Source organism: Bos mutus, chromosome 6, assembly GCF_027580195.1.
Source record: "Bos mutus isolate GX-2022 chromosome 6, NWIPB_WYAK_1.1, whole genome shotgun sequence".
NCBI lineage: Eukaryota > Metazoa > Chordata > Mammalia > Artiodactyla > Bovidae > Bos > Bos mutus.
This window is the reverse complement of record NC_091622.1, coordinates 28,238,434-28,251,722: the sequence shown is the minus strand read 5'-3', so window position 1 is coordinate 28,251,722 and position 13,289 is coordinate 28,238,434.

The window sequence follows — 13,289 nt, the reverse complement described above, 5'->3', positions numbered from 1 at the left end:
AAGATCCCCTGGAGAAGGAAATGACAATCCACTCCAGTATTCCTGCCTGGAGAATCCCATGGACAGAGGAGTCTGGCAGGCTACAAGAGTCGCAAAGAGTTGGACACAACTGAAGAGACTGATCCTGCCTTGTTTTTAATAACTTTTGATTTCCATTTCAGATATAATTCTTGAAGTACCTGATTGAGCTACGAATAGAAACATCCCAAGTTTTTACCTGCATCATACACACTTCAGATTCCATCCTTCTGTTATGTTTTGCTTTCAAAGCTACTTAGACATTTAATTTAATTTTATCTTTACAAATAGGATGGTGGCAGGAAGAAAGAAAAAAAAATATAACTTGCACTATCACATTCTAAAGTGCAAGGCATAAAGTTGTCACACGTGAAATCTGTTTTAGGCTTTCCACTTTACAAAAAAATCAGCTTGCATTCCTGACTAAGTTCCTTTGAGGGCTCAGGGAATTTTGACTGTTTGAACTGGACTAACTTGTACCCTGCCATGATCATTTTCTAACCTCTTCTAATTCCACCAGGTGGTAATGTTTGTGTGTTAACTATGGTGTTTTTGACACGTCAAGTCATAAAGCAATATAATCCTTCATTATAAACCTCTAATCATTTTATCTCAGTGACTAACTGTTTTTCCCATACAGGCATCAATTTCCTTTTCCCCTCCCATCTCCCAAGAAACCAGCTCATTTAATTAGACATTTCTGGTCTGTCCAACCTTGGTGAACTCTACAATCGGTAATAGGAACAAAGCATTAATAGGAAGAGCAAGGTATAATCTGTAATAGGGGCTCCCTTCATTATGAAACACCTCCTATTCAGCATTTATATTAATGCATAATTAAGTAGCTGTCTCGTTAAAGCCTTTACTTATATCAAAGCTATATCTCCAGAACACCTCATTTTCCCTGAGAATGAGTGAAAGTCCCTAAAGTATTCACTTTTTAATGTAACTATTAAAAATGCAACACAGGAATTGAAAATGTGGCTAAATCGTTTAGTAACCTCTTTTGACATTTTCATTACATCTCCTATTACTGGAATCAAAATGAGAATAAGATTATTTCAGAAATCTAAAAGAAACCCTCCATGGCAGTCTATGCATGACATGCAGTGTAGAATTTCATATTGTTGAATTTATTTTATTAAAAAAAAAACACAGGACAGAATAAATACAACTTTGCATTTTTCTTCCCTGAGGACCTCTTTGCTGAATATATTTGGGAACAGGCTTCTCACCAGTGGCTATGAGAGCTGAGTATCCTTCGCTGAGGATTTTATAGGCGGAATTCAAATATGCAGTAGGAGGCTAGACTTATTATCACTGCAGCTGCTGCTGTTAAGTCGCTTCAGTCATATCACTAAAACACCTTTTAATTGTAACAGTCTATGACTTAATTGTAGTTACACAACTAGCAGGTAGACTTCTAGAGGGAGTTTTCCTCTTTGCCTTGTCCTTCTGGGGCAGATGCGTAGCTCATGGGATAAGTGTGGAGCAAGGACTTCTAGCATGCTCTGTGTTTTCTACCACCGGTCACAGGGTATTTTTCTTTCAGATGCTGGGAAAGGCTCATCATTGCAGCCATGAGCCTCTAGCATTAGCGGCCAACAGCCAAATAGTGACTCTTTACAGAAATCGTATTATTTTTCAGACACAGTGGTTCAGACAGTGAAGAATCCGCCTGCAATGTGGGAGACCTGGGTTCTATCCCTGGGGTGGGAAGATCCCCTGGAGGAGGGCATGGCAACCCACTCCAGTATTCCTGCCTGGAGAATCCCCATGGACAGAGAAGCCTGGTGGGCTACAGTCCACGGGGTCACAAAGAGTCTAACCCGACTGAGCGACTAAGCACACACGGTGCTTAGTGTTTCACTTGCATTACCTAAATTGTCTCATATTAATTGCAGGGTTTTCATAATGTTAGTATTCCTTCTGACAAAAGCAAAGGCCTTACTTAGTTATGTTTCTTACTCCTTAGTCCTATTTCTTACTAATGCCAGGGAATGGCGTGCAAGTTGTTGGGCTGGTGGAGGATGCAAAGTGAAAGGCGAAGATCTGACTTCTTCCTATGCTGTCAGTGTGGTGAAGTGGGCTGTCCTCTTGCCTCGTGGGCAAAGGCATGGGCCAGCAATCTGTGTTCAGCTGGTAAGGCATTCCACCACTTACACTTTTGTTTGTATATTCATCCATTCACCGATATTTATACATTGTTTGCCAAGTGCTAAGCATTGTGCTTGCTGATAGAGATAACGTTAAGAATAAGATGGACATCTATTGTCCCTGGTAAAGTATAAAAAGTGACTGAGAAGCTGAGATCTCTTAGATTATTAGTAGTGAGCTGGGGTGCTAGGAAGAGGAAATAGCTTTGGATTACCCAGTCGGAGACTGTATCGTAATACACAGTATTACAGCCATTTGTCAGGAGCTTCTCAGGGGTGATTTATCAAATAGTTGACGTCAGAAACTCAGTCCTTGATATTGTGGGGAAAATCTAATCCTCTCATGACGCGACTCCTCCGCCTTGCCCAACTCATCTGGCTAAGGCTCTCCTTTCTGCAGACATCACGGATGCTTGGGGAGTGGCTGAGAAGATACCTTTAGCCTAGTGGACTACTTCTCTTCTCCCTGTGTCAGTTTTGTAATGAAGCTGTCAGCCAAGGTGATTTATCTTTGTATCATGTGGTCCTTTAAGAATTTCTTTCTTGGATAATTGAATGTCACTCATCCAGGGAAGATCCTACTTCCTACATTAGGATGTCAGGGGATGCATGGCAATCATGAGCTGGATGGCCACATATGGGAGCACACCATACATTATAGGAGTGGCTCTGCATGGCTGATTATCGTACAGGGAGAAGCAGAGCAGCCTTCCAGCTGGAGACCCCAGCAGACTGCAGAATAGGCAGAAAATGCCTTTACCTCACTAGCTGAAATGTAAAATTGTAAAGTTAAATGTTGAGGCAATGCCAGAAGAGTTACTTCTGCAGTATCCTTGCTGCCTTGACATGCCTTCAATTGAATGCAAACAAACAGAACTGCTTCCTCTGTATCACTGCTTTGACTGTTACTCCTATCTTGCCATATTTTATTGTGTCCAGATATTTGAAGCACTCTCCATAAATTAATTCTAGGTGATGTATGTAAGTCAGTATTTATTCAATAGAAAATGTCTGAGAGGAGAATGAGTTAACAGTGATAATGTCTGGATGGTGGGATTATGATAGATCTTTAATATCCTTTTTTGATTTATCTGTACTTTTAACTTTTTACAAATATATATGAGTTACTTTTGTGACAGAAACACAATTATTTTACATTTTTGTTAAGATCTGTCATCCACTAGGATAAGGCAGTGGCACCCCACTCCAGTACTCTTGCCTAGAAAATCCCATGGACAGAGGAGCCTGGTGGGCTGCAGTCCATGGGGTCGCGAAGAGTCGGAGATGACTGAGCGACTTCACTTTCCCTTTTCACTTTCATGCATTGGAGAAGAAAATGGCAACCCACTCCAGTGTTCTTGCCTGGAGAATCCCAGGGACGGGGAAGCCTGATGGGCTGCTGTCTATGGGGTCGCACAGAGTTGGACACGACTGAAGCGACTTAGCAGCAGCAGCAGTCATCCAATAAATTTAGAAAAAAGTATGTTATTTAAATAAAGTGAATAACCAGTATCAGAAATTCCTAAATGTTGGGTCAATATGATGGTTCAAATGGTAAAGAATCTGCTTGCAATGCAGGAGACCTGGGTTCAATTCCTGGGTCAGGAAGATACCCTGGAGAAGGGAATGGCTACCCACTCCAGTATTCTTGCCTGTAGAATTCCATGGACAGAGGAGCCTAGCAGGCCACAGTCCATAGGGTTGCAAAGAGTTGGACATGACTGAGTAACTAACACTTTAACTTTCTTTTCTATCAATTGAGAAAAAAAAAGTATGTTATCTAAATAAAATAAATAATGAGTATGACAAACTCCTAAATGTTGGGATCAATATTCTAAAATGGAATATGTGATATTAATTAATATTAGTTACATTTTCCATTTGTCTTTAGACCGCAAGTTGGAAAAATTGGAATGCTATATTGAAAGTAGCAGAAACTGATTTTTTTTTTTTTAAAACCTTATAGTTCTAAGTATTGAGTTTCTCTACTGTTTTGGCATTTTGCTTTGTAGAATACCTCTGCTTGTTAACATATTTAAGTTTTTTTTTTTCCCATGAAATAAATTTGTTATGCATGTTCTCGGGTGTCTATTCATTAACATCCTCCTGCTGTTCACATTTTATTAATGAAACAACCCATCTCCCCCCTACCAGCAGACACTTAATTCCTTCCCAGAATCCATCTGCTTTTCATGGGCTTCAGAGGCCAAATTCCTTTGCAAGATCAACTCTAACAAAAGCTTAATTTGACAGACCAATTAAATACCAAAGATAGTTAGCTATTTCTCAGTATCAGAAGCTCTGAAAGTGTGTTTTTACTATGATTACTACTCACATGACTGAGGGGTGGATGATTAGGGAATTCACTTTCTACTTGTAAAACTTGCCACTCAAGTTTTGAATACACACTTGGCAAATTTGGCTACTTTCATTTATCTATTTTGCTGTGCTTCCTTCTTTTTCTTTTTCTTCCTCCTGCCTCTCCCTTTCTCTCTCCCTCCTTCCCTTCCTCTTAATGATAAATATAACAAGCATCTTATTGGCCCATTTATAATTTACTTGTATCAATATCAGCCAGCTCTTGTCAATCAAAATGAGTCCAAGAAATCTTCAAGGAGGAACATTTACAGAAGTTGCATGATATGGAGTGTTGCTGTGTTATTAATTTTGAGAATCTAGAGTTCTGAGAAAATTCAAACTTGCACTGAGGTGAAGTTCAAATGCATTTTAAACTTGAAAAGTCTTCTGTGTTATATTATATACACATATATATCAGCATTCTATAGATGTTCTAATATCAAAGTATTATAAACACAGTTTAGCTTCTGCTCTCTCATTGTTTTTCCTACCTTTTCATTTGTAACATATTATATTTAATATTGAACCAGTGGAAAAATACTCAACTGTTGTTCTAGCTTAGTCCTGGACCCCTTTCTTTTCTCCTTCCACAGTTTGGTTACTTCATCTGGCTTCATGCCTTTAGATACAAACTGCACATGGATCATCCCAAATTTTATCTCCAGTGTGGATCTGTTCTCTGAACTCCAGACTCATAAATCCAATTGCCAAATCAAACCTCCCCTTAAACGTCAAATAGTCATCACACTTAACATGTTCTAAGCTGTTTCCATCCGTAGTCTAATCTACTACAGCCCTACCTTCTCAATTAATGGCAACTTTATCCTTCTGGTTGTTCAGGCCAATATCCTTGATGTCATCCTGGATTTCTGTCTATTTTTACATCCCTTACCTTACCACCAAGGAATTCTATTGGTCAGACTAAAAAAATATCGGAATACGGTTATTACACTATCTCCAGCACTTTTACCTCCTGCAAGGAATGATAACCTCTCATCACCATTACTGCAAATCCTCAAACTAGATTCCTTACTAGTGGTCCTGTTTTGCTACAGTCTATGGTCTATTCTTGATAGAGTAGCCACAGTAATTGAAACAGACTCAACATGTCCTTTCTCCTTGTTCTCTCTCTCCCTCAGAGTAAAATAATTTGTTTACATGATCCAGCGCCTCACATCTCTCAAGCCTCATTCCTGTTACTCTTAGTCCATATTCTTCTATCACCAGTCACACCCACAACTGGGTGTTGTTTTTGCTTTGGTTCTGTCTCTTCATTCTTTTTGGAGTTATCTCTCCACTGATCTCCAGTAGCATATTGGGCACCTACCGACCTGGAGAGTTCATCTTTCAGTGTCATACCTTTTTGCCTTTTCAAACTGTTCACGCGGTTCTCGAGGCAAGAATACTGAAGTGATTTGCCATTTCCTTCTCCAGTGGACCACGTTTTATCAGAACTCTCACCATGACCCGTTTGTCTTGGGTGGCCCTACATGGCATGGCTCATCATTGAGTTAGACAAAGCTGTGGTCCATGTGATCAGATTGATTAGTTTTCTGTGATTGTGGTTTTCAGTCTGTCTGCCTTCTGATGTAGAAGGATAAGAGGCTTATGGAAGCTTCCTGATGGGAGAGACTGACTGAAGGGGAAACTGGGTCTTGTTCTGATGGGCAGGGCCATGCTCAGTAAATCTTTAATTTAGGAGATCCAACCAGTCCATCCTAAAGGAAATCAGTCCTGAATATTCACTGGGAGGACTGATACTGAAGCTGAAACTCCAACAATTTGGCCACCTGATGCGAAGAACTGACTCATTGGAAAAGACCCTGATGGTGGGAAAGATTGAAGGCAGGAGAAGAAGGGGATGACAGAGGATGAGACGGTTGGATGGCATCACTGACTCAATGAACATGAGTTGGAGTAAATTCTGGGAGTTGGTGATGAATCGGGAGGCCTGGCATGCTGCAGTCGATGGGGTCGCAAGGAGCTGAACGCAACTGAGCAACTGAACTGCACTGAATCCATATTCTACACAAGCCACACTGGACCCCACACTGTTTTACGAACAGTTTAGGTCTTTGTCTCTCACGGATGTTAAAACACATGTCCTCCAATTACCTGCATGGCTTGCCCTCCTTACCTGCGTCACGTGTTTCTTCAAAGAAAAGGGCAGAGTGATGTAAAGGCAAAGAGCATGGATCCCAGAACCAGGTTACCTGTGCTGTCACTGCTCTGTCACTTCCCAGTTTTGTGGATTGTGGACGACTTAACCTTCCTATCCTTCCCTTTTGTTTTTTATACCATGGAGTTAATAACAGCATCTGCTTCACAGAGTTGTCATGAGGATTAAATGAGTTAATATTTGAAAAGCACATAGCCTAGAAGATAGTGTTATACAAGTGTTTTTGTAAACAAAACAAAATGTCATTTTCTTAATCAGGTCTTCCCTGACTCTCTACTGAAAATTTTAAACCATCTCTCACCCCACCATTCTGCAACTCTCTTTCCTGTTTTTTTCTCTTCCCTATTGTTCTTACTTCTAAGAATTTACTCATTTATTTCAGTACTTACCACTCTTAATAGATTCTATGCTCCATGTAAACAGTGATATTTTACTGTTAATTAACTAAAACAATTTCTGGAATATAGTAGATATTCAATAGCTATTTGTCAAAAAATATATTAAATTAGTGATAATGCTAATTTAGATGAAACTTGGAAATAAGCTAAAGCCCTTAGATGCATGGATCCTGCTTTGGATTCCATTTTGAGAGTCCTTTAGGGCACAGCATGTTGTAATTTGAAATGCAGCTGCTGATACTGTTTAGGTTTTTATCCTATAAGAACAGGGTCATTGGTTTTCTCTCTAGACTGACATTTTGGGTGATGTCAACTTAACTATGAAACCCTGCTTGAGATAAATTGCCAATATAACTTGCAGGCAGAGAAGCCACATTAATGCTATTTGGCTGCATTCTAAATGTCATTGTTTTTATTTCAAAAGGCCAGGAAATAACATTTTAAATACTTGTAGCACCACTATTCAACATCAGTGCATTCAGCAAAAAAGGCAGAATCTGAACTAACTCTATTCAATTTTTACCATTTTAGAAACAGAGCTTTATAGAGATGAACTATCTCTTGACACATAGTAGGCATTGGTGTAAAATATTTAGTGAGAGAAAGCACAATGATTACATCTTGTGAGTTTATGAAAGCCCATTATTCCCAAAATGAGAAAGAAAAACCAACATGATTCTTAAACATGTTGTTGATTCCTCAATAGCCTTTTAACTGTTGATAAATAAATAAATATAAGTTTAAATCAGATACATGTATTCTGTTACTTTTTTATATCTCCCTGAAGATGGATAATTACTAACCATCTAGGAATTATTAATAATTAATAATAAATTATAACATTAATTTTCTCTCTATCAAAAAGTCATCTAGATAGTGTGCTTGAATGTAAACAGTGGAAAATATCTTTTCCTAGATTTAATTTCAATATTTTGTTGACACTGGTGTTGGGTTGCAAATGAGACACTTTGAATCATTCAAGGAAGCACACTAGGAACTGGCAGCATCTCTCCCAGAAAGCTCACTCAATAAATATTTATATCTCATGTTTCAAAGAGCATTCCATGAAGATTATATTTCATATGTTTATTTTAGAAGAAGAATTAACATGTAGTTGGATTTGGGATCTTTAGATACTAGAACCATTAGCATAATTGATGAATAATGTAAATCACAGTAGAGAAACCATTTTTTATTTTTCTTTTATAATATATTGTTTATCATTAAATTGATATTATAGAGCTTTTAGTTATAAAATTTAAAAAATTCTAACCAGAAATTTGTATTTAAAAAATTAATACTTTAAGAGAATGATGAAACTAGACTATAGCAAATGTTTGCAAATCACATATCTGATAAAGGACTTGTATTCAGAATATATAAAGAACTTTCAAAATTTAATAATAAAACCACAAACAACCCACTGAAAAATTTGGCAATCAATCTGAACAGTACTTCTTCAAAAAAATATACACAGATGGCAAACTAGTACATGGACACAATTCTCAGCATTATTAGTCATTAGGGAAATGAAAAATTAAATCACAAATATTGACTCATACATATTAGAATATTTAAAACAGCTGACTATATCAAGTGTTGCAAACATTTGAATAAATTGGAATTCTCATAAACTGCTGATTGGTATATAAAATATGCCACTTTCACAAATAGTTTTGCAGTTTCTTACAAGGTGAAACATACACTTATCTCAAGCTCAGTTATTTCACTGAGCATTTATCAAAAAGAAATGAAAGCTTATTTTCATAAAAAGAATTTTCTTGGATGTTCATAATAGCTTTTTATTATTTTATTAGTCTCAAACTAAAATCAACCAAAAGTCCTTCTAGATTGTCAAATTATATATATATATATATATACACACACACACACACACATATTGCACTCTTATTAGAAATAGAAATAATGAGCTACTGATACATCTAACAACATGGATGAATTTCATCTAATGATGCCAAGTAAAAGAAGCTCAACAACAAAAAGTATAGTGTATGATTTAATTTATATAAAATTCTACTAAAGTGGAAACTAATCGCCAAGACAGAAAGCAAATGACCTGCTGCCTGGGGGATGAGCCAGTAGGGAAAGGACAGAATGAGGAATTAGAAAGAGGCACAAGAAAAATCTGGATGGAAATGGATATTTGCTATATTAACTGTGTTGACTGCTTTGCAGGCATATGCAAATGTCAGAACTTAGCACATTATATAGTTCAAATACACTTTGTATACCAATTATACCACAGTATAGCTGAGAAAGGGCTTCCCTGGTGTCTCAGATGGCAAAGAATCTGCCTGCAATGCAGCGGACCTAGGTTTGATCCCTAGGTTGGGAAGATACCCTGGAGGAGGGCATGGCAACCCACTTCAGTATTCTTGCCTGGAGAATCCCATGGACAGAGGAGATTGGTGGGCTACAGTCCATGGGGTTGCAAAGAGTTGGACATGACTGAGAGACTAATACTTCCAGTTCTTCCATGATAGCTGAGAAAACATACACATTGGAGTAAATGTTTTATTTACATGATAATGATGGACAGATCTATTCCACAAAGAATCCATATCACCACCTGTGCAATCAGAATAGCTGGTGATCAGCAAGAGGCTGGGGATTCAGACTCTCCTGTGGTGAAGTGCTTGATCCAGAGGCGAATGGGCTCACTGTGGACCAATTAAAGGAAGCTGTGGTGCTTAAAGACCAGAATAGGACATCTTAGCCTCAAGGCTAATTCTCCCACCATTCATCCATTTTTATTTTGGAAAATTTCAATTCTGCGAAAAGTTTAAAGGCCAATAATAATAGTTATTTACATTGCTGTTGTTTTTGTTCAGTTGCTAAGTCATGTTCACTTTGTAACCCCATGAACTGCAGCATGCCAGGCTTCCCTGTCCTTCACCATCTCCTGGAGTTTGCTCAAGCTCATGTCTATTGAGTTGGTAATGGTAGCTAACCATTTCATCCTTTGCCACTCCCTTCTCCTTTGGCCTTTGATCTTCCCCAGCATCAGAATCTTTTTGAATGAGTTGGCTCTTAGCATCAGGTGACAAAAGTATTGGAGCTTCAGCTTCAGCATCAGTCTTTTCCATGACTGATTACTTATATGTTGTTCAGTTGCTAAGTTGTGTCGAACTCTTTGTGACCCCATGGACTGCAACCCAACAGATTCCTCTGTCCATGGAATTTTCCAGGTGAGAATACTGGAGTGAGTTGCCATTTCCTACTCCATAGGATCTGTGGAGAAAAAGAAAGAAAAAATACAAAATAATTATCTGATCTAATAATGAGTGAAACATTTTTAAAAGTTATGACAAACACTAGACCATAGGTCAAGGAAGCTCAGGATAAATATCAAAAACCTACCCCTGGACATATCATACTCAAATTGAGGAAGACCAAAAAAAAGTTGAAAATCCTGAAAGAAGCCAAGGCAGTAGTAAGGGGGTAGTAGGGATCTTACCTATATAGGAATGAGGAAAAGAATTACAGACAACTTTGTATTGGAAAACATGCAAGCAAGAAACACATTGAGTGAAATGTTCAAAATATGTTGAAAAAAAATATGATCAACCTAGAATTTCAAATTCAACCTAGAATTACACTTCAAAGTGAAGGATATTACCAGTTTCCAGTTCCACATGTAAGGAACCTGAAATACACCACTTCATCTTAACAGCAAGTAGAAAGCTCAGCAGACTGAAATATAGAAGGCAATGGCAACTCACTCCAGTACTCTTGCCTAGAAAATTCCATGGACGGAGGAGCCTGGTAGGCTGTAGTCCATGGGATCTCGAAGAGTCAGACATGACTGGGCGACTTCGCTTTCACTTTTCACTTTCCTGCTTTGGAGAAGGAAATGGCAACCCACTCCAGTGTTCTTGCCTGGAGAATCCCAGGGACGGGGGAGCCTGGTGGGCTGCCATCTATGGGGTCGCACAGAGTCGGACACGACTGAAGCCACTTAGCAGCAGCAGCAGCAGCGGCTTCTTAGATTCCTAAGAGGTGTGTGCCTCCGACAAGAGGAGACAGATGAATACAGAGAGTCATGGTTTACCTGAGGAGCCTCCAGAGTGGAAATCTCCAGGGGGACCAATGCTGGAGTAGGAAAACTTGAGCTATAATTGACACATTACCGGAAGCTCAGTGTAGACAGCTTTGAGAGTTAAAAACTCCAGGGAGAATCCAGTCACTGGAGAGCCAACACAACTTTGTGTGATGTATGTCTAGGAGCTCAACCAGGTTTTCACAGTAAATGATGGAGGAAAAACCCCTTTCGGCTTCCAGCAGGAAGAGTGGAAGGGGAAACATTTTGAAATATGCCAGGGCACTCTCACAAAGCCTACCCTAAGGAAAAACTAGTTTATCAGTGGCTAATTTAGTGGAGTATTATCAGAGCCTAACTGACCTAGGGAAGGGAAGTGACTGACTCAGGTCAGTTCTGTCCTTCCAAGTGGTAGAAAGGAAATACCCAGCTCCAGGCCAATTCAGTTATCCTCTTCCATAAAAGGAGGGAGAAAAAAAGCTGAGAAACACCCTTGCGAAGTTCACAGTCAGAGGCATAGTCTCGCTAATGGATTGAGAATGAAGTAATACCGGATTATATCCCAATATATAAAAAAAAATTCATGAGCTTATGGTGATATAAATAAATAATTAGGGGAGAATATGAAAACCTTCTGTGCTGAATAATTCCAAATAATTTGTATAGATACTCCATCCGCAATTAGCTGGAGCACCCTCTTCACTCCTTAAATGTGAGTTTCAAATAATTACTTCCTTACAAAGACTACAGACAAGTGGGTAGAAAACTTTAGAGTGCATAGTCCTGACAAATGCCCCCTAGTCAGGCCATTAAAGTCAGCATCAATAATGACAAATCTTATTGACAGTACATAACGTTGATACTTTGCCAAAAGAGGTTTGTCTAGTCAAGGCTATGTTTTTTCCTGTGGTCATGTATGGATATGAGAGTTGGACTGTGAAGAAGGCTGAGCACCGAAGAATTGATGCTTTTGAACTGTGGTGTTGGAGAAGACTCTTGAGAGTCCCTTGGACTGCAAGGAGATCCAACCAGTCCATTCTGAAGGAGATCAGCCCTGGGATTTCTTTGGAGGGAATGATGCTAAACTGAAACTCCAGTACTTTGGCCACTTCATGTGAAGAGTTGACTCATTGGAAAAGACTCTGATGCTGGGAGGGATTGTGGGCAGGAGGAGAAGGGGATGACAGAGGATGAGATGGCTGGATGGCATCACTGACTCGATGGACTTGAGTCTGAGTGAACTCCAGGAGTTGGTGATGGACAGGGAGGCCTGGTGTGCTGTGATTCATGGGGTCGCAAAGAGTCAGACACAACTGAGCAACTGATCTGATCTGAACCTTGATACAATATGATATCATGATAATGACATCACCCATGTAGCCTCACTACTAAAAAAAAGTAACGTCAGTCTGATTATGAGAAAAATATCATACAAACCTAAAAGAGGGACACACTACGAAAACCTGACCAGATTCACCTCAAAAATTTAAAGGTCATATTGTAAATAATGCTGCAGTGAACATGAGGAGTGAATTTATCTTTCCAAGTTTTTTTTTTTTTAATTTTCTTGGATAAATGTTCAGAAGTACAGTTTCCAGATCATATGGTAGTTCTTCTATTTTTATTTTTTGAGGACCCTCTGTGCTGCTTGCAACTCTGCTATGAAACTATAACCCAGGAACTTATTCTACTCTGTGCTCATCCACCAGGGATCTCCTTTTAATGGGTTCTAGTCCTCCCTATCAATAGGATTAAAATCAACAGAAAGAAAAAGGTTTAAAACTCTAACAAAAAATTGGACATAGAACTTTGTTTCCTTCCAATTAGGAGTTAGCATAGGGACCTTGTGACTTTATTTCTGACTCAGTACTTACTGTCAATAGGAAACTATAGTGACCAATAGTGAGAGCAGCTTTCGGAGCCTGACAGTTGTGTCACATTTTGAGAGTGGTAGGTCCCAGTGAAGGGCTCTGAATCATTAGAAATAATTGACGTGATTGTCCTTGTTGCACTGTCCTCTGTTTTTATTTGAACTAGCTTCTTAAATCTGCTTTTATATTTCCCATCTTAAGTGCACTTTGGTTTCTGTGCTCATTCTAACTAAACTAAAAAGTGTGTCA